This window comes from Meriones unguiculatus, chromosome 14 (genome assembly GCF_030254825.1).
Source record: "Meriones unguiculatus strain TT.TT164.6M chromosome 14, Bangor_MerUng_6.1, whole genome shotgun sequence".
Taxonomy (NCBI): Eukaryota; Metazoa; Chordata; class Mammalia; order Rodentia; family Muridae; genus Meriones; species Meriones unguiculatus.
Window position 1 is genome coordinate 47,640,634 of NC_083361.1, and position 25,239 is coordinate 47,665,872.

The 25,239-nt window shown below is 38.3% G+C and overlaps 1 long non-coding RNA gene across 1 annotated transcript in view; it reads right to left on the minus strand.

Moving 5' to 3' along the window:
• Positions 1–1,736: 1,736 nt before the first annotated feature.
• Positions 1,737–25,239, minus strand: part of LOC132647205 (uncharacterized) — a 220,862-nt gene continuing 197,359 nt past the window's right edge. The window contains exon 7 of the long non-coding RNA XR_009585532.1: positions 1,737–3,807. This is a non-coding gene — a long non-coding RNA (uncharacterized LOC132647205). The remainder of the gene's footprint in view (positions 3,808–25,239) is intronic.

The window sequence follows — 25,239 nt, forward strand, 5'->3', positions numbered from 1 at the left end:
GAGCTGCCACCTGTAAGTGATACTCATCATCTCTGCCTGTGTTTCATTAGCCAGATGAGTCACACAGATAAACCACATTTCAACAGGCCCTAGGTATTGGGTAAAAATAACACAGCTAGTTTAGCTTGCCTTGTACACTCCATTATCCATTTGATTTTGTGCACAGGATCATCAGCCACATACCTACAATAGATCTGGTTTTACTTCCCATAGGTCTTATCACAGTTTGGATCTGAAATGTTCCCCCACAAATACCCACATGGTGAAGGCTCAGTCATCAGCCTGAGGAGTACCTGAGAGGTAGAAAGGTGGTAGGAGATTTCACAGTGTCATACAAGAGACTGAAGTCAGGGCTTTGTATACACTAGGTAGTGCCCTACCACAGCTATAATACCACCTTTGTTTTAAATGTTTCAATTTTGAAGCAGGTTCTCACTACATTGTTGATAGTGGTCATAAATGTCCTCTTAAATCCTCCTGTCTCAGCCTTAACTGTAGCTGGAAATTCATTTCTGGATCAGGGGATTATGAAACATTTAATAGTGGAGACAGTGAAGCTGAAAGAATATTTAAAGACAAAGATCATGAAATTTGGAAACACAGAAATCTATAGATTTAAATGGGATGAAACCAAAGAAATCCATGTCAAAGATGAAGAAAAAATAATCTTGAAAAAAACTAGAGATAAGTGACACATTATCAGTAGGAGGAAAATGATTCAAATAACAGTAGATTGCTCATCTGAGACAACAGAGAATAAAAGAAAATAGCATAATGTTTTTCAAGTACTTAAAAGGAATATTTTCAGCCATGAATTTTGTATGGGAACATTATGCTTCAGGAATAAAAGAAAATTAAAGACATTCTCACCTGAAAAAAAAATGCATCTCTGTCAGAGATTCTCTTCAAGATTGGTTAAATAATTTAACAAATATAAATGAGCTGATAATAAAAGGAATCTTGAAACACAAAGAAAAAATTAAAAAGACTGGGTATGGTGGATTACATTCCTGTAACCCAGCATGTGGGATGGGAAGCTGAAAGAGTGAGGTTCAGGGCAAAACACAGCTCTCACCTAAAGGAAATGAATTATTTATTCCTGAGCAAAATATAAGTGACTATGAGAGATGAAAAGATTAAAAATCAGCTATTAATTAAGGCCTGAATTAGGTGGGTGGAGAGGTCTAGTAATGCCCTGAAGTGAAGGACCACCACACTGCATTCTTTCCCCAACTACTAGAGATACAGTTGCTAGGAAACTGGCCCATCTCCCTAGGGAGGGACACCAGGTCATTATGGTCTGGGCACCTTCCTATAGCCAATCGATTTAAAATGTAGCATTTTGATCAATAGATGCTTGCCAGCAAGAATCGCCCCTGCCTTGGGCATGCTGGGAGGGACCAGAATCTTTAAATCACCCAATTAACCTGAGCACAGTGCGCTCAGCTCCCACCACTTCCACAGTGGGGGGTGTGGGCCCAAGCTGCAGCTTGTAATTTACAATAAAAAGAACCTCCTGTATTTACAGGGGAGTCTGTTTATTCCTGGTCTTTTGGGGTTCGTAAACTGGGCAGAACAACTATAGTTTGACAATATGGCTTTAGACTGCTTTGGAGCGTGTTGACTTTTCCTGGAGAAATGTGAACAAACATCTATTCGGCCCAGATAGGACAATAAAAAGAGACCAAAGAAACAATTCCACCAAAATCCACCTTACTTTGATCCAGTAAGTTTATTAAAGTTATATACAGGTATATGGATAAGAGTTTACTTACAGGAGCATAGATGCCTCAAAGGCAGCTGTATCACCAGAGCTCACCCCAGCAGGAGTGATGACTCACAAAAGTTGCATCCCAAAAGTTCGATGCATGACTTGCAGGAAACTTGACTTTTTGATTTGTTTTTCAAGATAGGGTTTCTCTATATAGCCTCTGCTGTCCTGAACTCTGAACTTTGTAGAGAAGGCTGGCCTTGAACTCAGAGTGATCTTCCTGTCTCTGCCTCCCTGAGTGCTGTGATCAAAGGTATGCACCACCATGCCCTGCTGAGCCTTGACTTTTTATGAGTCTCTTCTCCATAGCAATTACTCCTCCATAACTTTGAAGAAAGTCTTCTGAATCTTGTAAGTTGCTTATTTGGGGATCATGTACATTTGTTTACTTTCAGAGTTTACATTTGCTACACAACATCCTTCAAAACAGTGCCTCCTGTAGAAGAGGTTACATGAGATTTCACATGTTGCAGAACAAAAAGAGTCACAAATGTTGGTGAGGACTACCAGTAGGTGGATTACAGATAAGCAAAGATAGTTCTTTGCCATCTGGTTACATTCTTAGCTTCTGGATTGGTGGAAACTAGCAGTTTGCTAAGAATACATGCTATTCTTAGCATGTATAGAGCCATATCTATCACCCTGCTAGTTAAAAAAGATGTTAGATCAGAAATGGTGGACAATGAGTAGCTTAAATATCTGTATTGGCCAGGGTTTGCTAAAGGAACATAACTGATAGAATTACACACATGCACACTCATGTGCATGTACATACACAAACACAAATATGGGTCTCAGCTAAAGTGACTCTCATAGTCTTTCTGGGACCTTCTTTATCTCAGGTCTCTGGGGAATCCCAGGGATGCCCCCACCCCAGCACTTCTGATTTCCATTTTCTCACCGAGGCCTCTCTCCCAACCCCCACTCTCCCTTTTCTAATCTCCACCCCAGATCCCTTCACCATCCTGGGTCCTACCCAATTCTCTACATCCATCTACCACCACTGCCTCTTTTATTTCTCCTCCTGAGATTCAAGCATCCTCCCTTAGGCCCTTCATGTTACTTAGCTTCTTTGGGTATATGGATTATAGAATGGTCATCCTATAATTTATGGCTAATATCCACTTACACCATGAATGTCTTTTGGAACTTGGGTTACCCCACTCAGGATGATGTTTTCTAGTTCTGTCCAGTATAATGCAGATTTCAAGATGCCCTTGCTTTCAATAGCTGAGCAGTACTCCATTGTGTAAAAATACCATATGTTTTTTATCCATTGTTTTATTGAGGGATATCTCAGTTGTTTCCAGTTTCTGGCTATTACAAATAAAGTTGCTATGAGCATAGTTGATCAAGTGTTCTTGTGGTGTGGCAGAATATCTTGAATATGGGTCTTGAGGTAGGACTATTTCCAATTTTCTAAGAAACTCAAGATTGATTCCCTAAATGGTTGTACAAGTTTGCACTCCCACTAGCAATAGTGTTCCTCTCTCCGCAATCACACCAACATGTACTGTAGCTTGAGTTTTTGCTCATAGCAATCCTGACAGATGTAAGATGGAATCTCAGTGTCATTTTGATTTGCATTTCCCTGATGACCAAGGGACGATGAGCATTTCTCTCTTTTTTTTCTTCACAATTTATTCATTATATACCCCAATTGAAGCCCCCTCCTTCAATTCCCCCAATCCTACCCTCCTCCCTTTCTTCCCCATCCCCTTCCCCTAGTCCACTGAAAGGGGGAGTTCTCCATTATTGCCATGCCATCGGCCCATAGCTTCTTAAGTCTCATCAGGACTGCTTGGATCCTCTTCCTCCATGGCCTAGCAAGGCCACATCACCAAGGGCCAGTGATCAAACAGCAGTCAACTGAGTTCATGATAGAGGCAGTCCCTGGTCCTCTCATTCAGAGATCTACATAGAGACTGAGCTGTAATCAGCCACATCTGAGCAGGGGGTCTAGGTCCTCTCCATGCATGGTCGTCCATTGGTGCATCACTCTTTGCAGGAACCCCTGGGCTCAGATCTTCAAGTCTCTGAAGAAAGAAAAAAAAGAAGGTATCAGAAGATGGAAAGATCTTCCATGCTCATGGCTCAGTAGGAATAACAAAGAAAAATGGTCATTTTACCAAAAGCAATCTACAGATTCAATGCAATTCCCATCACATTAGCAACACAATTCTTTCAGACATTGAAAGAAAAATTCTCAACTTTATATAAAATAACAAGAAACCCAAAATTGCTAAAACAATCCTCTATAATAAAAAATCTTCTGGAGGTTTCTCCATCCCAGATCTCAAGCTGTACTGTAGAGCAATAGTAATAAAAACTGCATGGTATTGGCATAGAAACAGACTGGTGGATCAATGGAATTGAATAGAAGACCTAGAAGTAAACCCACATACCTATGGACACCTGATTTTTGACAAAGATCCCAAAACCATACAATGGAAAAAAGATAGCATCTTCAACAAATGGTGCTGGTCTGACTGGATGTCCACATGTAGAAAAACGCAAATAGAGCCATATCTATCACCCTGAACAAAATTAAAGTCCAAGTGGATCAAAGAGCTCAACATAAAACCAGATATACTAAATCTATTAGGCATTTCTTTAAGTGTTTCTTGGCCATTTGAGATTCCTCTGTTGTGAATTCTCTGTTTAGCTTTACACCTTCATTTTTAATTGGGTTATTTAATTTTTTGGTGTCTAATTTCTTGAGTTATTGTATATTAGCTCTTGTCAGATGTGTTGGGGAAAGTCTTTTCCCATTCTGAAGGTTGCTTTCCTATTGAGAGTGTCCTTTGTCTTACAGAAGTTTTTCGGTTTCATGAGGTCCCATTTGTTAATTGTTGTCCTTAGTATCTGAGTTGTTGGTATTCTGTTCAAGAAGTTGTCTCCTGTGCCAAAGAATTCAAAATTATTTCCCTCTTTCTATTAGATTCAGTGTATCTGTTTTATGTTGAGGCAATGATTCACTTGGAATTGAATTTTGTGCAGGGTGATGAATATGTATCCATTTGCATTCTTCTACATGCAGATATCCAGTTGGACCAGCACCATTTGTTGAAAATTCTTTATTTGTTCCATTGTTTGGTTTTGGCTTCTTTGTTAAAAATCAAGTGTCCATAGTTGTGTGGGTTTATTTCTGGGTTTTCAGTTTGCTACCATTGATTAACCTGTCTGTTTCAATGCCAGTGCCATCCAGTTTTTATTACTGTTGCTCTGTAGCAGTTTGAAATCAGGGATGGTTATACCTCAAGAACTTCTTTCATTGTGCATGATTGTTTTAGCTATTCTGGGTTTTTACTTTTGCCTTATGAAGTTGAGAATTGCTCTTTCAAGGTCTGTAAGGAATTGTGTTAGTATTTTGCTGGGAATTGCAATGAATCTGTAGATCGCTTTTGGTAAGATGGTCATTTTTACTATGTTAATACTACTGATCTGTGAGCATGGGAGATCTTTTAATCTTCTGACATCTTCTTCAATTTCCTTCTTCAGAGACTTGAAGTTCTCGTCATACAGGTCTTTCACTTGCTTGGTTTTAGTTACACCAAGATGTTTTATATTATTTGTGGCTATTGTGAAGGGTGTTGTTTCCCTAACTTCTTTCTTAACCTGTTCACATTTCTATACAGAAGTGTTACTAACTTTCAGTTAATTTTGTATCCAATCACTTTGCTGAAGCTATTTATCAGATGTAGGAGTTCTTTACATCTGGGAAAATTTGGGGGTCAATTTTGTTTACTATCATATCATCTGTGTATAGCAATGCTTTGACTTCTCTCTTTCCAATTTGTATCCCCTTGATTTCCTTTAGTTTTCTCATTGCACAAGCTAGGACTTCAAGTACTATATTGAAGAGATATGGAAAGACTGGGTACCCTTGTCTTGTCCCTTATTTTAGTGGAATTACTTTGGGTTTCTCTCCATTTAATTTGATATTGGTTATAGGCTTGTTGTATATTATCTTTATTGTATTAGGTATGCACTGTGTATCCCTGATCTCTCCAAGGCTTTTGACAGGGGTGTTGGATTTTGTCAATGGCTTTTTCAGCATGTGATGAGATGATCAATTTTTTTTTCTGTTTGTAAATACAGTGGATTACATTGATGGATTATCATATATTTTATGACCCCTGCATCCCTGGGATAAAGCTTACTTGATCATGTTGATGATATTTTTGATGTGCCCTTGGATTTGATTTGCAAGTATTTTATTGAGTATTTTTGCATCAATATTCATAAGGGAGATTGGTCTGAAATACTCTTTTTTGGGGAGGTCTTTATGTGGTTTAGGTGTCAGAGTAACTGTGGCCTCATAGAATGAGTTTGGCAATATTCCTTCCACTTCTATTTTGTGGAATAATTTGTAAAGTATTGCTATGAGCTCTTCTTTGAAAATCTGGTAAAATTTTGCACTAATCCGAATGGTTGTTAGTTCCTGTTATTTTTATATTTTTGGTAGCACTGTGTGTGTATGTGTGTGCTTCTCTTGGTTTTACTGCAGTGGATTTATTTATTTCCTGTGTCTTCTTGATTGTGGTTAACTTCCTTGGCTTATTTTTCCTTTAGTATCTTCTGTAGAGCTGTATTTGTGCATAGAGATTGTTTTAAATTGGTTTTGTCAAGAAATATCTTATTTTCTCCATTTATGCTGATTGAAAGTGTTTCTGGATGTACTAGTTGGCCTGACCTCTGGTCTCTTATGGTCTGCAAGACATCTGCCCAGGCCCTTCTGGCTCTGATCTGCCATACTTACTGCTCTAAACCAAAGTTCAGTCATTCTACCTTGTAGTAACTTAGGATCATCAACACAGGTGTGATGTTTGTTTTCTTTTCTTTTTTTTCTGGAATTTTATTTTATACCCTAGAACATGGAGAGTCAGCCCAGATTACATGAGATCCTATCTCAATGAATAAAAACAATTTTTTTGAAAGCAGGAAGGAAGAAAATAAAGAAGAACGAGTAAAAAACAAGTAAAACGATGCATGAACACAGAAAATAAATCATTTTCTTCATAAATTATATAAATTATATTTCATAAGTTATATTTTATGGTTGAGACAAAAGTATTATTATAGTCTGACATCAAGTCAATGAAACCTAATAGAAATGAAAGAGACTTAGGATGCAGTAATTAAAGGTTGATCCTAGTAGACTATAAGGCAAACATTTATATTATGATACCCAGATATGGATGGTTTATTAAATGCAACAGCCCAAGACTGACCATAGTCAAGGACACAGTGGACTCCTTAGCCAAACTGTGATCCTGGTCTGTTTCAAAGGCATGCTTTTTATAAGAAAAATTGTAACCAGGTAACAATGTATAGAAAGCAAGGGAAGAGCAGCATTACATAATTTTGACCAGCTACACAAGGCATTTCCAAGTACATTGTGTCTAGGTAGCTAGACAAATTAATTTAAGCTGATTGGCTAGGATATAGGCTTGGGGACTTTCCAGTTCCCCATTGTTCCAGGAGAAAGGAACATAGCAGGGCATTATGGCTTCGTTTAAATAGAACATGTATCATTAATTCAGCTAGAACATTAAACAAATATTGAATTGTAAATAAAAGGCAGAGCCTCAGAACCTAAACTCACCTTATAATCAAAATGGAGACTTAAAAACTAAATAGCTTAGACATGTCTGGTCAAGTCTCATTGTTGGTGTTCCTCAACAATATTAAAGAAATGTAACCTCAGGAAATATCTCAGTAGGTAGAAGTGCTTGCCCCACAAACCCAATGAACTGAATTTAGATCACTAGAACCTATATAAAACATATATCTGGATGGATTAGCACGTATCTGTTGTCTCAACACTGTACAGTGAAATAGAAGACAGAGGTATGAGAATCATTCAGAAGCTATGCTAGATATACTATAAAGCTAAGTGGCATAAACAGCAAGAGCTTGTTTATCAGCAAGGTGAAAGAAGAGAACGAGCTGTTGAAAGTTGTCCTCTGACCTCCATGTGGACACTGTGACTCATACATACTCACATTCAAACACACTATAAACACATAAAGAAAAGTTAAAAAGAAAAAGAAAACATTCAAAACCACCACAAAGAAATCAAGATGGAATTTTTTTTTTCAATGCAGTTTATTCAGGAACCTTGAACAATCCTCAGACCCTGGGGAAAGCCAGCCCACAGCTTAAATAGCCTCTGGGTAGCCAACCCAGGCGTGCCACGTGGGCAATGCAGATAGGTCCACATACATGGAAGCAAGCCAGATCCTCAGCCTTAGCCAAATGTGGAATTGTTCGTGACAGAGAGCACTCACCATCGGGAAGGTGGAAGGTGGAAACCAGGTCCTCAAGATGGAATTTTTAAAAATTATTCAATAACTCAAGAAAGTAAAGAAATTAAAGGAAGATCAAGAGAAGCTAATATAAATGCCAATGATTTAAAAGGTAGACATGAATACCAAAATATAAAAACATGTTTTTACATCAAGGATTGGCAGGTGGATAAAAATAACTTTTTTAGACAGTACCTACAGAAACGTGACTTCTTACATAAAAATAGAGGTAAGTTGAAAAGGTGAAATGTTAATCAATCTGAATCATTCCTATGATATTATCAAGGTTCTTTATGGGAACAGAACTTATAGACTGAATCTCTCTAAACATATAGAAAACGATTTATTTTTTTTTAAAAGAGAAGTTGTTATTTTTTATTATAGTAGGCCAATTAAATGGCAATTCACATATTTGAAGGTTAAAATATGAGCAAAGATGATTTGTGGGAAAATCACAGCAAAATCTCTAGTCATTATTATATTTGGTTATTGAAATTACAAATTATATAAAATATACATTGGTTTTTTTTTTTTTTCAATGCAGTTTATTCAGGAACATTGAACAATCCTCGGACCCCGGGGAAAGCCAGCCCACAGCTTAAATAGCCTCTGGGTAGCCAACCCAGGCATGCCACGGGGGCAATGCAGATAGGTCCACATACATGGAAGCAAGCCAGATCCTCGGCCTTAGCCAAATGTGGAGTTGTTCGTGACAGAGAGCACTCACCATCGGGAAGGTGGAAGGCAGGAACCAGCTCCATCTTTAAGGCATAGCATTCCGCAGCTCTCTACAGTTCCCCCTTTTTGTTTTAGACGCATCAGGCAAGAGTAGAGGTCTGATCTCTGATATTAGAAATAAATTGGGACTTTGTACAGATGTTCATTTAGGTGTCATCCACCCAAAGAGCATCAGACCAGTCCGATACCTTTTTCTCAGAGGCGGGACCTGAGGCATCAACCTGCATGCAATCAGACATGCTCTTCTCTGGGTCCAAAGTGGCTGACCCTGAGTGCAGTGCTTAGCCTCGCATCCTGAGCGTATCATTTTAGCTTTTTATGGTATCCAACCATGCTTGGGGAGAATGTCCTGCTTCAATGGCTGTAAAGGCCTGAATGCATCACACTGTTGTGAGACTCTAATCTTGCATATATACCACAGGCAAACCAAGGAGACCAACACCAGAAGGCCTGTTAACACTCCCATGCCCGCCCATTCCTTCAGATGATTCATGGCTGCAGCAATCCATGTTGATAATCCTGTGGCTAGTCCTGCGTCCACTCTGGTAGAATTTACTGTGACAATGGCCACTCTCAGCTGCTCCATCGTAGTATCGAATTCTCCAGTCCAATTACCTAAAATATAGCTCGACAATTGTTTAGACAGATTTGCTTTCAAAATTGGAGGAAAACATGGAGTTAGTCAATTGGCATGGAGCACGTCTCGCCCCTGGGGGCAATGGTCTCCTGAACCTACTCAGACCTCGGACACCACCACTGCTAGTTCTAGAACTGACGCAGGATGTTCCAACGAGGGGTTAAGGCTTCTCATAATATTTCCTATAAGCCCAAACCTGTTTGTCTATATCCCCCATTTTTATTCATTATTAGCCAGATAGAGCCAAGTAATTGTGGTAATGATACTTGCTTTTTTGCCCAATGCTGGAATGCTAGTAAATTTAGGTATGCCCTGGTTACTCGCATGCCTCACTGGGTGCCTGTGCCCGTTGATGCCCCTCACGTTATGACTCTCTTCAGACAGAAAAGGGATCTTGGAACTACAGCCACCATTGTTACTACCATCTCATTGACAGTTGTTGGAGCTACCACCAGGGCATTAGCCATGAGTCATACTGGGCAGACTGCTCAGACCCTGAATAATCATTTAGCCAATGTAGCTCATGCCTTAGTTGTACATAAAGGAATTAATGCTCAACTACAAGGAAGCTTGATGGTGTTCAATCAGAGGATTGACCTCTTGCAGGAGCAAATTGATACCCTATGGCAAATCGCTCAACCTGGCTGTCAATGAAAGTATGCTGGACTTTGTGTCACTAGCATACAACATGAGAATTTTTCCTGTGCTGCAAATCTGTAGAAAACGATTTATTAAAATGGCTTATAGGTTGTGGTCCAGCTAACCCAGGATTACTGTTTATGAACAGAAGGTTCAAAAATCCAGTAGTTTTTCAGTACCCAAGGCTGAATGTATCAATTGGTCTTCAGTATACATTAGAATCTTTAAGAAGTAAGCTCTAATGCCAATGAATGAATTGACTTGCTAGTGAGAACAAGCAGGAAGAGAGAGGGAGAGAGAGACAGATAGACAGACAAACAGAGAAAGAGACAGAGGGAGGGTGGGAGATTCCTTCTTCCATGTCCTTTATATAGGCTGTCACTAGTAGGTGTAGATTTAATCTGGACCTTACTACCTGAAAATATCTGAATTAGAAGACCCACTTCAAATAATTTAATTAAGGGGGAAAAACCCCTCAAGGTGTGTCCAGTCATTTGGGTTATAGTTAGTTCTAAATGTAGTCATCTTGACAACCAAGAATAGCCATCACACCTATCATGGAATACTAGTAAGCACTAAAAGAAATAAAATATTGATTTATACAATGACTTGAATGGATTCTATGAGAAATACAGTAAATAAAAACATCACTAACATTACATTCTGCATGGTTGAATTTACAAACTATGTTTGTAATAACAAATCCTTATATGTGAAGAACAGTAACTAGGTACTGCAGTAGTAATAAAGAATAGAGTGGAAGAGACACATGTAGTTTTGAAAGGATCAGGCCTGACTCTCCCCACCCCCCAAAAAAGTTACCAGCCCAGGGAATTAGGCTATAGGTTACCAATTCTAGGAACAAGACAATAAAGTACCCTACCCAAGGAATAGCCTAGAGATAACCCACAAAAAAAAAAATGTGCTTTGACCATTCACCCCTGCTAATATTTAACCACCACTCCTAGCAATGATTAACCAGTGAATACTTGGAGTTCTTTACAGTAGGTTGAGTAAAACATTTACAGTTCAGCCCTCCAGGCAAACAATCATAGAACTGCCAAGCTGGTATTTCCCAAACCTTGATGTAACCCTAAATAAAAATCCCTCTCTCCCTGAGCTTGGGGCTCTACATTTAAGAACCACTGTGTCAGTAATGGTATGAGCCTAAGCTCAAGCTTATAATATAGAGCCTACTGTCCTGTTTCCTGTTTTCTCCTTCTTACAATGTCCATCCCATTTGTCTTTCTGAGTAAGGATTGATCATCTTATCCAGGTCCTCTTTCTTGTTTTATCTTCTTTAGGTTTACAGATTTCAGTATGTTTATCCTATTTTATAGGTCTAGTACCCACTTATAAGTGAGTATATACCGTGTGTGTCTTTCTCCTTCTGAGATACCTGACTCAGAATGATCGTTTCTAGATCCCACCATTTGCCTGCAAATTTCATGATTTCCTTGTATTTAATTGCTGAGTAGTATTCCATTGGGTAAAAGTACCACAATTTCTGTATCCATACCTCAATTGATGGTCATCTGGTTTGTTTCCAGGTTCTGGCTATTACAAATAAAGCTACTATGAACAGAGGGCCTCTGAAAGATTCTGTCCAGCAGTGTATCAAAGCAGATGCTGAGACTCTTAACCAAACTTTGGGCAGAGTGCAAGGAATACTATGAAAGAAGAGGGAGATAGTGGAACCAGGAGAGGACAGGAGCCCCACAAGGAGAGCAACAGAACCAAAATATCTGGGCACAGGGATCTTTTCTGAGACTGATACTCTAACCAAGGATCATTCATAGATATAACTTAGAACCCCTAGCCCATGGCAGCTCAGTATCCTTACTCATGGTACCTGAGTAAGGAGAACAGGGACTGTCTCTGACATGAACTCAGTGAAGGGCTCTTTGAATACCCCCTCCTGAGGTGGGAGCAGCCTTGCAGGCCCCAGAAGAGAACAATGCAGCCAGTTTTGATGAGACCTGATGTGCTAGGGTCAGATGGAAGGGGAGGAGGACCTTTCCTATCAGTTGACTTGGAGAGGGGAATGGGAGGAGAAGAGGGAGGGGGAGTACTGGGAGGGAGTAATGGAGGGGGCTACAGCTGGAATACAAAGTAAATAAACTGTAATTAATATTAAAAATAAAAATTTAATTTAAAAAATGTAAAAAAAAAAGGACCCTACTGCATTTGCATCACAATCAGCTCCTTGGACCCACAAAACTTGGGCATAACAGTTTTTACTGGGGCAGAGAAGGTTCTGGTGATCATGAAGCATTTGATATCTTTACTGTAGTGGTAGAATCCCAACTATGAACATGTGATAAGGCTTCAGGCAGCACATTCTGAGCTGAAGTCCAGCCTAATGAGTCTTTCTATCAGATACTAACCAGTATGTACCATCTCCAATCTCCAGACTGAGACTTAATCCCACATCCATTGCCCTAGCCCTGGATAGGAGCCTTATCTATGCTGATCCCAAATTTCAGGCTTGGATCAAGACTTAGAACTAGTGTGACAGGACAGCTCCCATTGTCTACTTGACCTTATCCTGCCGACAGGTCCAGCTCAACTGGAATATTTTATGTTCTTGTAGAGCCTGGTGAGTTGTTCTTCTGACCCTAACCAGCCTGCACCCTCCCTATTTCCAAGGATACATATGTTTGACAAACCCCTACAATGAAGATGGAATTGCAAAACTTAATAACACAATAAGAAAACTCAAGAACAATCCTTAAAAGCAAAATGGATCAAGTAGAAAATATCAAGTGCTAAAAATGAAGTAGTGCACTCAAGAAAATAATATGAAATTTTTAAAACACAAGAAAAGAGCATGCAAAAACTGTAGAATACCATAAAAGGACCAAATCCTCACATTATAGGCATCAATGAAAGAGAAGAATCTCAGGTCAATGGCATATATTAGATCTTCAACAAGATTATAGAAGAAAACTTCCTCAAATCAAGGAAACACACACCCATACATATATAAGAGGCATACAGACCACCAAAAAAATCAAGACCAAAAAGGAAATTCCCATGATGTATTATAGCTAAAATAGTAGCTATGTGGAACAAAGACAGAATATTGAAACCTGCAGGAAAAAAAAATCACAAGTCATATTTAAAGAAAACGTATCCAAATAATATTTCATTTCTCAGTGTTAACTTTGAAAGCTAGAAGTGCCTGGAACAATGCACACAGATGTCACTCTAGACTACTAAACCCAGAAATATTACTGTCTTCCATTGTTGAAAGAGAAATAAAAAATGTTCACAGTGCAAACAGACTAAATGTATTCATGTCCACCAAATGAGCCTTACAAAGAATCTGGGAGCAATAACTCACAATGAAGAAAGGAATAAAAATGGTCAAGATATTCTGGAAAGAAAATAAATAAATTTGTAATTATTGAAACAAAGTCTGATTAAGAATGAAAACAAGAAATAAAACGATGGTAATCAACACACACCTTTCAACAATAACCTTAAATAATACCCTCAACTCTTCAATCAAGCAACGAATACTAGCTGAATGGATTACAATACAAAATCTATCTCTCTATTTTCTGCAAGGAATACATTTTAGCCTTAAAGACAGGTACCACTTTAAAGTGAAAAGATGGGAAAAAATTATTATGAGCGAATGGGACTAGGAAGCAATCAGGAATTGTTATCTAAGTTTCTGATAAAATAGAGTTCAAAGAGGATCCAAAATTGCAGGCCCTGTCCATGCAGGGTATCAGAATAGCAACTTAGCCATGAGAACAGAGTAACTGACAGGCCACTCTGGACCCCAAAACCCCAACATCTGTGTTTCTCAGGTCGGAGGAGATCCCATGGGGAAACTCAAAGGTCCAACTTCAGGTCACCCGGCTGATCATGAAAAAAGTTCTCAGGCTCCCACCTGGCAAGGCAACAGCCCTAGGCCATCCTCCAAATCCCACCATCTGCAGACACCTTCCAGGTACCAGCGGCTCTAGGCTCCAACCTCAGGTGCCCACTTTCACCATCTATGGAGTGGATACTTTCCAGTACTGGGGGCAAGGCTCTAAATTGGGCACCCACTCGCACTGTCCAGTAGACACCTTCTCGGTGGCAGCAGCTCACAGCTTCAATCTCAGGTGCCCACTCTCACCGTTTGTGGAGAGGATACCTTCTAGTACATGGCTCCATACTCAGGGCCCACTCTCACTATCCCATTTGTGGGACACCAACCTCAAGCCTCCTGAGCTCAAGACCCATGAAAGCAACCCCAGACACTGTTTGAAGGCTCAACCTATCTCCCTAAGGAAACCAGCAGGACTTCTAAGCCCACAGGTTCTCTGAAAAGGCTGCCCCCAGCAAGCACAGTATCTGAGCACAGTGACTGGGCTCACTAACCTGGGAGCAAGAAAGCCAGTGGTGGGGCAACTGACTCCAGGAATTCCGTTGCCAAAAGAAAGATACCTGAGTTCCTGAGGAGTCCACTTGGTACCCAGGATCAATCATCTGAAAAGAGCCATAGGCAATTCCTTGAGAACCACATGCTAGTCAGAAATCATTCCCCACCAATCTGACAGGGACTCCTGCAGGAACATCCAGCTTCCTGCTCAGGGAATCTTCCAGCATCCCCAAGAACTCCAGTAGGCAACAGAATCTAATAGCCAACAACAGAGACAACCAAATGACTAAAGGCTAGGGTAAAAAACACAAACAACAAAAGTCAGAACATACAGCATCCCCAGCACTCAGTTATTCCAAGACAAGCAGCCTTGGATGCCCCAACACAACTGAAACTCAAGAAAATGACCTTAAATCTATGCTTATGAAGCTGATAACAAAAGAAAGAAATAAAATCCATAAAGAAATACAGGAAGATAGAGTCAAACAGATTGAGTACTTTAGAGAGGAAATAAATAAATTATGGAAAGAAATACAGGAAAGTTCAAACAAACAGGTGAAGAAATTGAACAAATCATTTAATGAAAGGCAGGAGAATGCAAACAAACAGGTGAAGGAAATTTTATAAAATGGTTCAAGATCTGAAGATGGCAATAGAAACATTAAAGAAAACATAAACTGAAGAAATCCAAATGAAAGAGAACTTAGGGAAGAAAACAGGAAATACAGAGGTAAGCATCTGTACATACAAGGCATGGAAGAAAGAATCTCAGGAGTTGAAGACAATGGAAGAAATTGATGTATCAATGAAAGAAAAATGTTAAATCCAAAAAAATTTCTGACGCAGAACACTCAGGAAATCAAGGACTCCATGAAAAAATGAAAGCTAAGAATATAGAAGAAAATAGAAGAAAAAAGAAGATTCCTGGCTCTAAGGACCAGAAAATATTTTCAACAAAATCATAGAAGAAAATTTCTCCAATCTTAAGAAAGAAAGGCCTATACGCATACAAGAAGCCTACAGAACACCAAATAGATTATACCAGAAAAGAAAATCCTCCTGAAAGGAGAGGATGATCTCTCCTATCATTGGACTGGGGGAGGCGGAGGCATATGGGTGCGAAAGAGGAAGGGAGGGTGGGGATGGTAGGGGAAGAGGGAGGGAGCTACAGGAAGATACAAAGTGAATAAACTGTAATTAATAAAAATAAAAATAATTTTAAAAAATATTTAAAAAATAAAGTAAATCCCAGAAGAAAAAAAAAGAAATGATACTTGCAGAGGCAGAGAGGTTTAAATCTGACTTAAATATTATTTAATTTGTGCATGTATGAAACATGAAATGGTAGCCTCCTGGTTTATTCAATTGTCATGTTTTGAGTGTCAGTTTAAATTAAGTGTAAATTAAGTCTTTAAAATCATAAAAAATGTATATTCAAATACAAAATGCATTTTCTATCATATTTTACAAATGAACCAGCAATTTTAAAAACAAAAGTATTTTATTTCTTGATATTTAATTGATAGATATTATCTTTTACATTTTCTAAGAGTTCAGCAAATATTATTTTCTACAATAAAACCTAAAGATACCAAGACTAGATGGATTGAAAAATTGGAAATGGAAAATATGTGACCTATTCATAACCTGTGAGGAACCTGACCTGTGATCATTTCTTCATCTTCAAAAGAGTAGGAACTTTGTGAGTTTTAAGTAAATCAGAATCAATATTGAGTTCTGTTTACAAGCAGTCATTCTGAAATGTTGCACAACCACATTACACTCTTCTACAATGATTGTTCTCTGAATCTTATATGTATGAATTGCACTTGATGACTAAGTATCAGTGGCTCAGTTATTGGAATAAGTTTTGTTCTTGAGATTTTAATCTGCATGTAAATACTTATCTGCCTATATGGTATTGTTGCCTGATAAACACATGAATAAAGACAGACTTTTGCCTCTTCTTTCCAAAAAAAGAAAAAAGAAAATCCTCCTGCCACATAATAAACAAAACATTAAGTTTACAGAACAAATAAAAAATAATAAAAGCTGTATGGGAAAAATTCCAAGTAACACATAATGGCAAACCTATTAGAATCACACCTGACTTCTTAGCAGAGACCATAAAAGTAAGAAGAGCCTGGGCAGACATCTTGCAAATGCTAAAAGACCACAAATGCCAGTCTAGACTACTATACCAAGTAAAATTTTCAATCACCATACACGTAAAAAACATGATATTTCATGACAGAACCAACCTTAAACAATATTTATATACAAACTTAGCACTACATGAGATAAAAACTCATACCCAAGGAAGTAAACTACACCCAAGAAAACACAAATATAAATAACTTCACTATAGGAAATCAAAAGCAGACAAGTACACAAACACACTACAGCAACCAATAACAATATAAAAGGACATAACAGTCACTAGTCATTAATATCCCTCAACATCATCAGACTCAACTATCCAATAAAAAGACACAGATTAATGGAATGGATGTGTAAATGGGACCCATCATTCTACTGCATACAAGAAACAAACCTCAGCCACAAAGGTAAATATTACCTGAGAGTAAAGGGCCGGGGAAAGGTTTTACAAGCAAATAAACCCAAGAAGAAAGCTGGAGTAGACACTCTAATATCTAAAAAATTAGACTTTGAGCCAAAATTAATCAAAAGAGATCTGGAAGGACACTTCATACTCAAAGGAAAATTCCACCAAGAAGACATCTCAATTCTGAACATCTATGTCCCAAATACAAGGGCACCCACATTTGTAAAATACACATTAATAGAACTTAAATCACAGATCCATCCTCACACATTAAAAGTGGGAGACTTCAACACCTCACTTTCACCAAAGGACAGGTCTACAAAACTGAAACTAAACAGAAAAATAATAGTACCAACAGATGTCATGAACCAACTCATCTACAGATCTTTTCACCCAAACACAAAAGAATATACATTCTTCTCAGCACCTTATGGAACCATATTGAATATTGACCATATAGTCAGTCAGAAAGTAAGACTCAACAAATGCAAGAAAATTGAACTTAATTGAACATATTTCCCTTATGTCCCATCAGACCACCATAGACTGAAGCTGGACCTCAAAAACAAAAATAGTAAAGAGCCTAAACATACATGGAAACTGAACAACTCTCTACTCAGTGACAACTATGTCAGCCACATTCACTCTGACACCTAAACCACTTAAAGACCCAACAAAGAATGAGAATTTCAGACCAATTTAACTTAAGAACGTTGAAGCAAAAATACTCAACAAAATACTTGCAAACTGAATCCAAAAACACATCAAAGATATCACCCACCATGACCAAGTAGGCCTCATCCCTTGCATGCAGTGGTGATTCAATACATAGAAATCCACCTGTATAATCCACTATATAAACAAACTGAACAAAAACAAAACAAAACATGATCATCTCCTTAGATGCCAAAAATACATTTGGCTAAATCCAACACCCATTCATGTTTAAACTCTTGGAGAGATCAGGGATACACGGCACATTCCTAAATATAGTACAGGAAATATACAGCAAGCCTATAGCCAACATCAAGCTAAATAAAGAGAAGCTTAAATAAATTCCACTGAAATAAGGGACAGGCAAGATTGTTCCCTCTTTCTGTATCTCTTCAATATAGTACTTGAAGTCCTAGCTAGAGTAATAAAACAACTAAAGGAGAGCAAGGAAATACAAATTGGAAAGGAATAAGTCAAAATATCACAGTATTCACACATGATATAAAACATACATATATGACCTGAAAAATTCTACCAAGGAACTCCTATAGCTGATAAACACCTTCAGCAAAGTGGCTGGATACAAAATTAACTAAAAAAATAAAAAATAAAAAAAAAATCAGTAGCCTTCCTGTGTACAAACGACAAATGGGCTGAGAAGAAAATTAGAGTGCAACACCCTTCACAATAGCCACAAATAACATCAAGAATCTTAGTATAACTCTAACGAAGCAAGTGAAAGACTTGTATAAAAGAAAAACAAAACAAAACAAAACAAAAAGCATTAAAGTCTCTGAAGAAAGAAATTGAAGAAGATATCAGAGGATGGAAAGATCTCCCATGCTCATGGATCAGTAGGATTAACAGTAAAAATGTCTTTGATCCACTTGGACTTTAGTTTTGTGCAGGGTGATAAGTATGGATCTATTTTCATTTTTCTGCTTGTAGACATCCAGTTGGACCAGCACCATCTGTTGAAGATGCTGTCCTTTTTCCATTGAATGGTTTTGGATTCTTTGACAAAAATCAAGTATCCATTGGTGTGTGGATTTATTTCTCGGACTTCTATTTGATTCCATTGTTCCACCATTCTGTTTCTATGCCAATACCATGCAGTTTTTATTACTATTGCTTTGTAGTACAGCTTGCGATCAGGGATGGAGATACCTCTAGATGATCTGTTGTTGTACAGGATCATTTTGGAAATTCTAGGTTTTTTGTTTCTCCATATGAAGTTGAGAATTCTTCTTTCAAGGTCTGTAAAGAATTGTGTTGGTATTTGGATGGAGACTGCATTGAATCTGTAGATTGTTTTTGGCAGGATGGCCATTTTCACTATGTTAATCTTACATGAGCATGGGAGATCTTTCCATCTTCTGATATCTTCTTCAATTTATTTCTTCAGAGACTTGAAGTTTTTTTCAAACAAGTCTTTCATTTGTTTGGTTAGAATCATCCCAAGGTACTTTATGTTATTAGTGGCTATCGTGAAAGGTGTTGTTCTCCTGATTTCTTTCTTGGCCCTTTTGTCTTTGGTATACAGGAGGGCTTCTAATTTTTTTGAGTTGATTATGTATCCAGCCACTTTGCTGAAGGTGTTTATCAGCTGAAGGAGTTCTCTGGTTGAATTTTTGGGGTCACTCATGTATACTATCATATCATCTGTGAATAGTGAAACTTTGACCTCTTCCTTTGCAATTTGTATCGCCTTGATCTCCTTTAGTTGTCTTAATGCTTTAACTAGGACTTCAAGTTCTATGTTGAAGAGATATGGAGAGAGTGGGAAGCCTTGCCTTGTCCCTGATTTCAGTGTGATTGATTTAAATTTCTCTCCATTGAGTTTGATGTTAACTATAGGCTTGCTGTATATTGCCTTTACTAGGTTTAGGTTATGTGCCTTGTATCCCTGATCTCTCTGAGACTTTAAACATGAATGGGTGTTGGATTTTGTTAAATGCATTTTAGGCATCTAGAGAAATTATCATGTGGTTTTTCTCCTTTAGTTTGTTTATATGGTGGAGTACATTGATGGATTTCCATATATTGAACCACCCTTGCATGTCTGGGATGAAGCTACTTGGTCATGGTGGATGATACCTTTTATGTGTTCTTGGGTTCACTTTGCAAGTATTTTACTGAGTATTTTTGCATCAATGTTCATAGGTGAGATTGGTCAGAAGTTCTTTTTTTTGTTGGGTCTTTGTGTGGTTTAGGTATCAAGGTGAGTGTGGCTTCATAGAATGAGTTTGGTAATGTTCCTTCTGTTTCTATTTTGTGGAATAGTTTGAAGAGAATTGCAGTTAGCACTTCTTTGAAGGTCTGGTAGAATTCTGTGCTGAATCCATCTGGCCCAGGGCTTTTTTTGGAAGGGAGACTGACCTACCATAAAACCAGATACACTAACTCAGTTAGAACCAAACTCAGTTAAAGAGCCTAGAACTCATTGGCACAGGAGAGAACTTGCTGAGCAGAACACCAACAGCACAAACTTTAAGAGCAACAATCAATAAATGGGACCTCATGAAACCAAAAAGATTCTGTAAAGCAAAAGATACTGTCGTCAGAACAAAATGGCAGCCTACAGACTGGGAAAGAATCTTCATCAGCCCTATATCTGACAGAGGACTAATATCCAGTATATATAAAAAACTAAAGAAGTTAAAAGGCAATAAGTCAAGCAAACCAATGGGGTTTGGAGCTAAACAGCTCCAAACAGCTAAAAAATGGGGTATGGAGCTAAACAGAGAATTCTCTGTAGAGAAATATAGGATGGCAGAGAAACACTTAAAGAGATGCTCAAGGTCCTTAGCCATCAGAAAGATGCAAATCAAAACAACCCTGAGTTTCACCTTACACTCATCAGAATGGCTAAGATTAAAAACTCAAGTGACAACATATGCTGGAGAGGTTTTGGAGAAAGGGGAAACTTCCTCCATTGTTGGTGGGAATGTAAACTTATACTACCACTTTGGAAATCAATCTGCCATTTTCTCAGACAATTAGGATTAGTGTTTCCTCAAGCCATACCACCCCTGGGCATATATCCAAAAGATGCTCAAGTACACAACAAAGATATTTGCTCAACTGTGTTTGTAGCAGCTTTATTCGTAATAGCCAGAACCTGGAAACAACCCAGATGTCCCTCAACAGAGGAATGGATACAGAAATTGTGGTACTTTTACACAATGGAATACAACTCAGCAATTAAAAATAAGGAAATCATGAAATTTGCAGGCAAATAGTAGGATCTAGAAAAGATCATTCTGAGTGAGGTATCCCAGAAGGAGAAAGACACACATGGTATATACTTACTTATAAGTGGGTACTAGACCTGTAAGATAGGATAAACATACTGAAATCTGTATACCTAAAGAAGATAAAACAAGAAAGTGGACCCTGAGTAAGATGATCAACTCTCTCTTAGAAAGACAAATGGGATGGACATTGGATGTAGGAGAAATCAAGTAACAGGAGAAGAGCCTACCACAGAGGGCCTCTAAAAGACTCTACCTAGCAGTGTATCAAAGCAGATGCTGACACTCATAACTAAACCCTTGGCAGAGTGTAGGGAATCATATGAAAGAAGGGGGAGTTAGTATGACCTGGAGAGGACAGGAGCTCCACAAGGACCAAATATATCTGGGCACAGGGATCTTTTATGAGACTGTATCTCCAACCAAGGACCATGTATGGATATAAGCTAGAACCCCTACTCCGACGTAGCCCATGGTAGCTCAGTATCCAAGTGGGTTCCCTAGTAAGGAGAAGAGGGACTATTTCTGACATGAACTCAGTAGCTGCCTCTTTGATTCCCGCCCTCCCCTGAGGGAGGAGCAGCTTTGCTAGGCCACAGAGGAGGACTTTGCAGCCAGGCCTGAAGATACCTGATAGGGTCAGATGAAAGGGAGGAGGTCCTCCCCTATCGGAGGACTTAGAAAGGGGAAGGGAGAAGATGAGGGAGGGAGGGTGGGATTGGGAGGGAATGAGGGAGCGGGATACAGCTGGGATACAAAGTTAATAAAGTGTAACTAATATTAAAAAATTAAAATTTAATTTAAAAAATAGTAAAAATGTCCATCCTACCAAAATTAATCTATACATTCAATGCATTTCCCATCAAAATGCCAGCACATTTCTTTACAGACCTTAAAAGAAAATTTCTCAAATTCATATGGAAAAACAAAAAACAATGCTGTACAATAAAAGATCTTCTGGAGGAATCCCCATCCCTGATGTCAAGCTGTACTATAGAGCAACAGTAATAAATACTGCATGGAACTGGCATAGACCAGCTGGTGGATCAATGGAGTTGAATCGAAGACCCAGAAATAAACCCACACATTTAGCAACACTTTATTTTTCACAAAGAATCCAAAGCCATTTAGTGGGGAAAAGATAGTGTCTTTATCAAATGGTGTTTGTCTAACTGGATGTTTACATGTAGAGAAATGCAAATAGATCCATATTTATCACCCTGCACAAAACTCAAGTCCAAGTAAATCAGAGACCTCAACATAAAACCAGACAAACTGAGAAAATGGCAACCAACTCTTAAGGACAATGTGGAGAGCAGATCTGGGAACTTAGGCAAGAGGTTACCTCTTCTGGCCACTGCTTTATCATTTGGAGGATTGGAGACAATGTTCATGCTGTGTTTGTGGTGTTGTAAAGGTAAAGCAAGGTAGTACTTGTAAACATTTAATTCAGTGGTTAACATATATTCAGAACTCCTTGTACTTAAACAAAAATTACCTCTTACTCTGAATGAAAAGCCTATAGGGTTTTCTGAGAGGAAGTCTGATCAGTGGAGAAAGAGTTCAGACAGTTCTGTATGTACCCTAAGCTAGCTTCAATTTTCTATGTAGCCAAGAATGACTTCAACTGTCTGATTCTCCTATCTCTACCTCTTGTGTGCTGAGGCCTAGGACAGAGACATCCTAGTGAAGATGACAAGTAATGCTGAGACCCTAGAACTGTCACAGAATGAAGGATTCCAACTGTATTTGCTGGTGGATTAAATAGGACATACAAGGAAAAGAATAAAATGTGGTTCCAAACTAGAACAAATGGAAAGTTGGGAGCCAGCCATTATTCATATTGAGACAAGAGGCAGAAAGAGTCTGGCTCTGGCCAGACTGTATTTACCTTCTAATCTCAGTAAAGACACTAAGTTTAAAAACAAAACAAAACAAACAAACAAACAAACAAACAAAAAAACAGACACACTAAATCTGTTAGAAGAAAAAGTAGGGAAGAGCCTTGATCTCATTGACACAGGAGACAGCTTCCTGAATAGAACACCAACAGCACAAGTTCTAAGATCAACAATCAATAAATGGGACCTCATTAAACTGAAAAACTTCTGTAAAGCAAAGGATACTGTCATCAGAACAAAACGACAGCCTACAGACTGGGAAAGGATAATTACCAACCCTATATCTGACAGAGGTCTAAAATCCAGAATATATAAAGAACTCAAGAAGTTAAATACCAACAAACTAAGTAATCCAATTAAAAAATGGAGTACAGAGCTAAACTGAGAATTCTCAACTGAGAAATATTGAATAGTAGAGAAATGCTCAGTGTCCTTAGGATCAGGGAAATACAAATCAAAACAACTCTGAAATTTCATCTCACACCCATCAGAATGGCTAAGATTAAAAAAAAACAAAAACAAAACAAAACAAAACAAAAAACCTCAAGTGACAGCACATGCTGGCAAGGATGTGGAGAAAGGAGAACACTCATACTTTGCTAGTGGGAGTGCAAACTTTTACAACCACTTTGGAATCGATGTCATGCTTTCTCAGAAAATTGGGAATAGCCCTGCCTCATGACCCAGCTATAACCACTCCTGTGCATATTCCTGAACGATTCTCCACCATACAACAAGGACATTTGCTCATCTATGTTCATGGCAGCTTTATACATAATAGCTAGAATCTGGAAATAACCTAGATGTTCCTCAACTAAGGAATGGATAAAGAAATTGTGATACATACTACTAAAAATACTAATATTAAAAATACTACTTAGCTATTAAAAATAAGTAAGCCATGCAATTTACAGGCAAATGGATGAAACTCGAAAATATCATCCTGAGTGAGGTAAGCCAGAAGCAGAAAGACACACTTGGCATTGTGGATTTTAGCCAGACAATATAGAATAGTCATAAATAAAATCTACAGATCTAAAGAAAGTAAATAACAAGGAGGACCATAAGAAGGATGCTTAATCTCATTCAGAAGGTCAAATGGAATAGACACTGTAAACTGTTAAAAAGAGGGAACAGGATTGGAGCTTACCATCAGATGTCCTCTGAAAGACATCCATCAGAGGATAAAATCTGATGCTAAGACTCACAGCCAAGTTTTGGGCAAAGTGCAGGGAATCTTATGGAGGAGGGGGGTGGATAAAAGAACCCGGAGGGGACACAAGCGCCAAAAGGAAATCAACAAAACCAAAAAATCTCGGCCCAGGGTGGCCTGCAGAGACTGATGCACCAACCAAGGACCATGCAAGGAGAAGACCCACTTAAAATACTCTCGCTTGTATGTAGCCCATAGGCAGCTCGGTCTCCAGCTAGGTCCCTTAGAAAAGGGAGTAGGGCATATCTCTGACATGGCCTTTGTTACCTGCTCTTTAATTACTTTCCCCCAGGTGGTGCGGATTTGCCAGGCCACAGAGGAAGAGGATCCAGGCAGTCCTGATGAGACTTAAAAGGCTAGGCTCAGATGGTAGGGGAGGAGGTCTCCGCCTTTCTGTGGGGAGGAGGATGGGGAGGAAGAGGGAGGAGAGAAAATGGAGAATACAAGGGAGTAAGCTACAATTGGTATATAAAGTGAATAAATTATAAAAAATAAAATAGACATCAAACTGATCTAATCCTAAGGTTGTTTCATTCTAATAGACAGAAAAACTAACCAAAAAGACATTTCTCTCCTAAACATTGACAAATAAACCACTCAGTCTCATAATACTTAAAAACACAGATTGATAGCAAACCATTAATACTAGGTAAGTTCAGTATCCCAAGTTTTTCATAAGAAAAGTCACCTAAACAAACAAAACCATGATAATTAAATGACAACATACATTAAATACATCAAATAGTTGTTTACAAAATATTCCACCAAACACTATAGAATACATTCTACTCAGCAGCCCACAGAAGCATTTCTAAAATATTCCACACTGTGGGATACAAAACAAATATTAGCAAATCCAGGAAAATTAAAATAACTGCATCTATCTTATCTGACCATAAAACAAACAGCAAAAAACCTCTAGACACATTAAAGAAATTCCTATGTGTGGGAAATTTATAACTCTAAGTACCTACACTTAAAATTTTGAAAAAGCACAAATAAATGACTGAATAATGTTATTTATAAAATCTGAAACTCAAGAAAACTATCAATCCAAAATCCAATAGACAGCAAGAAATAATAAAAATGAGAGTAAATGTTAATAAAATGGAAA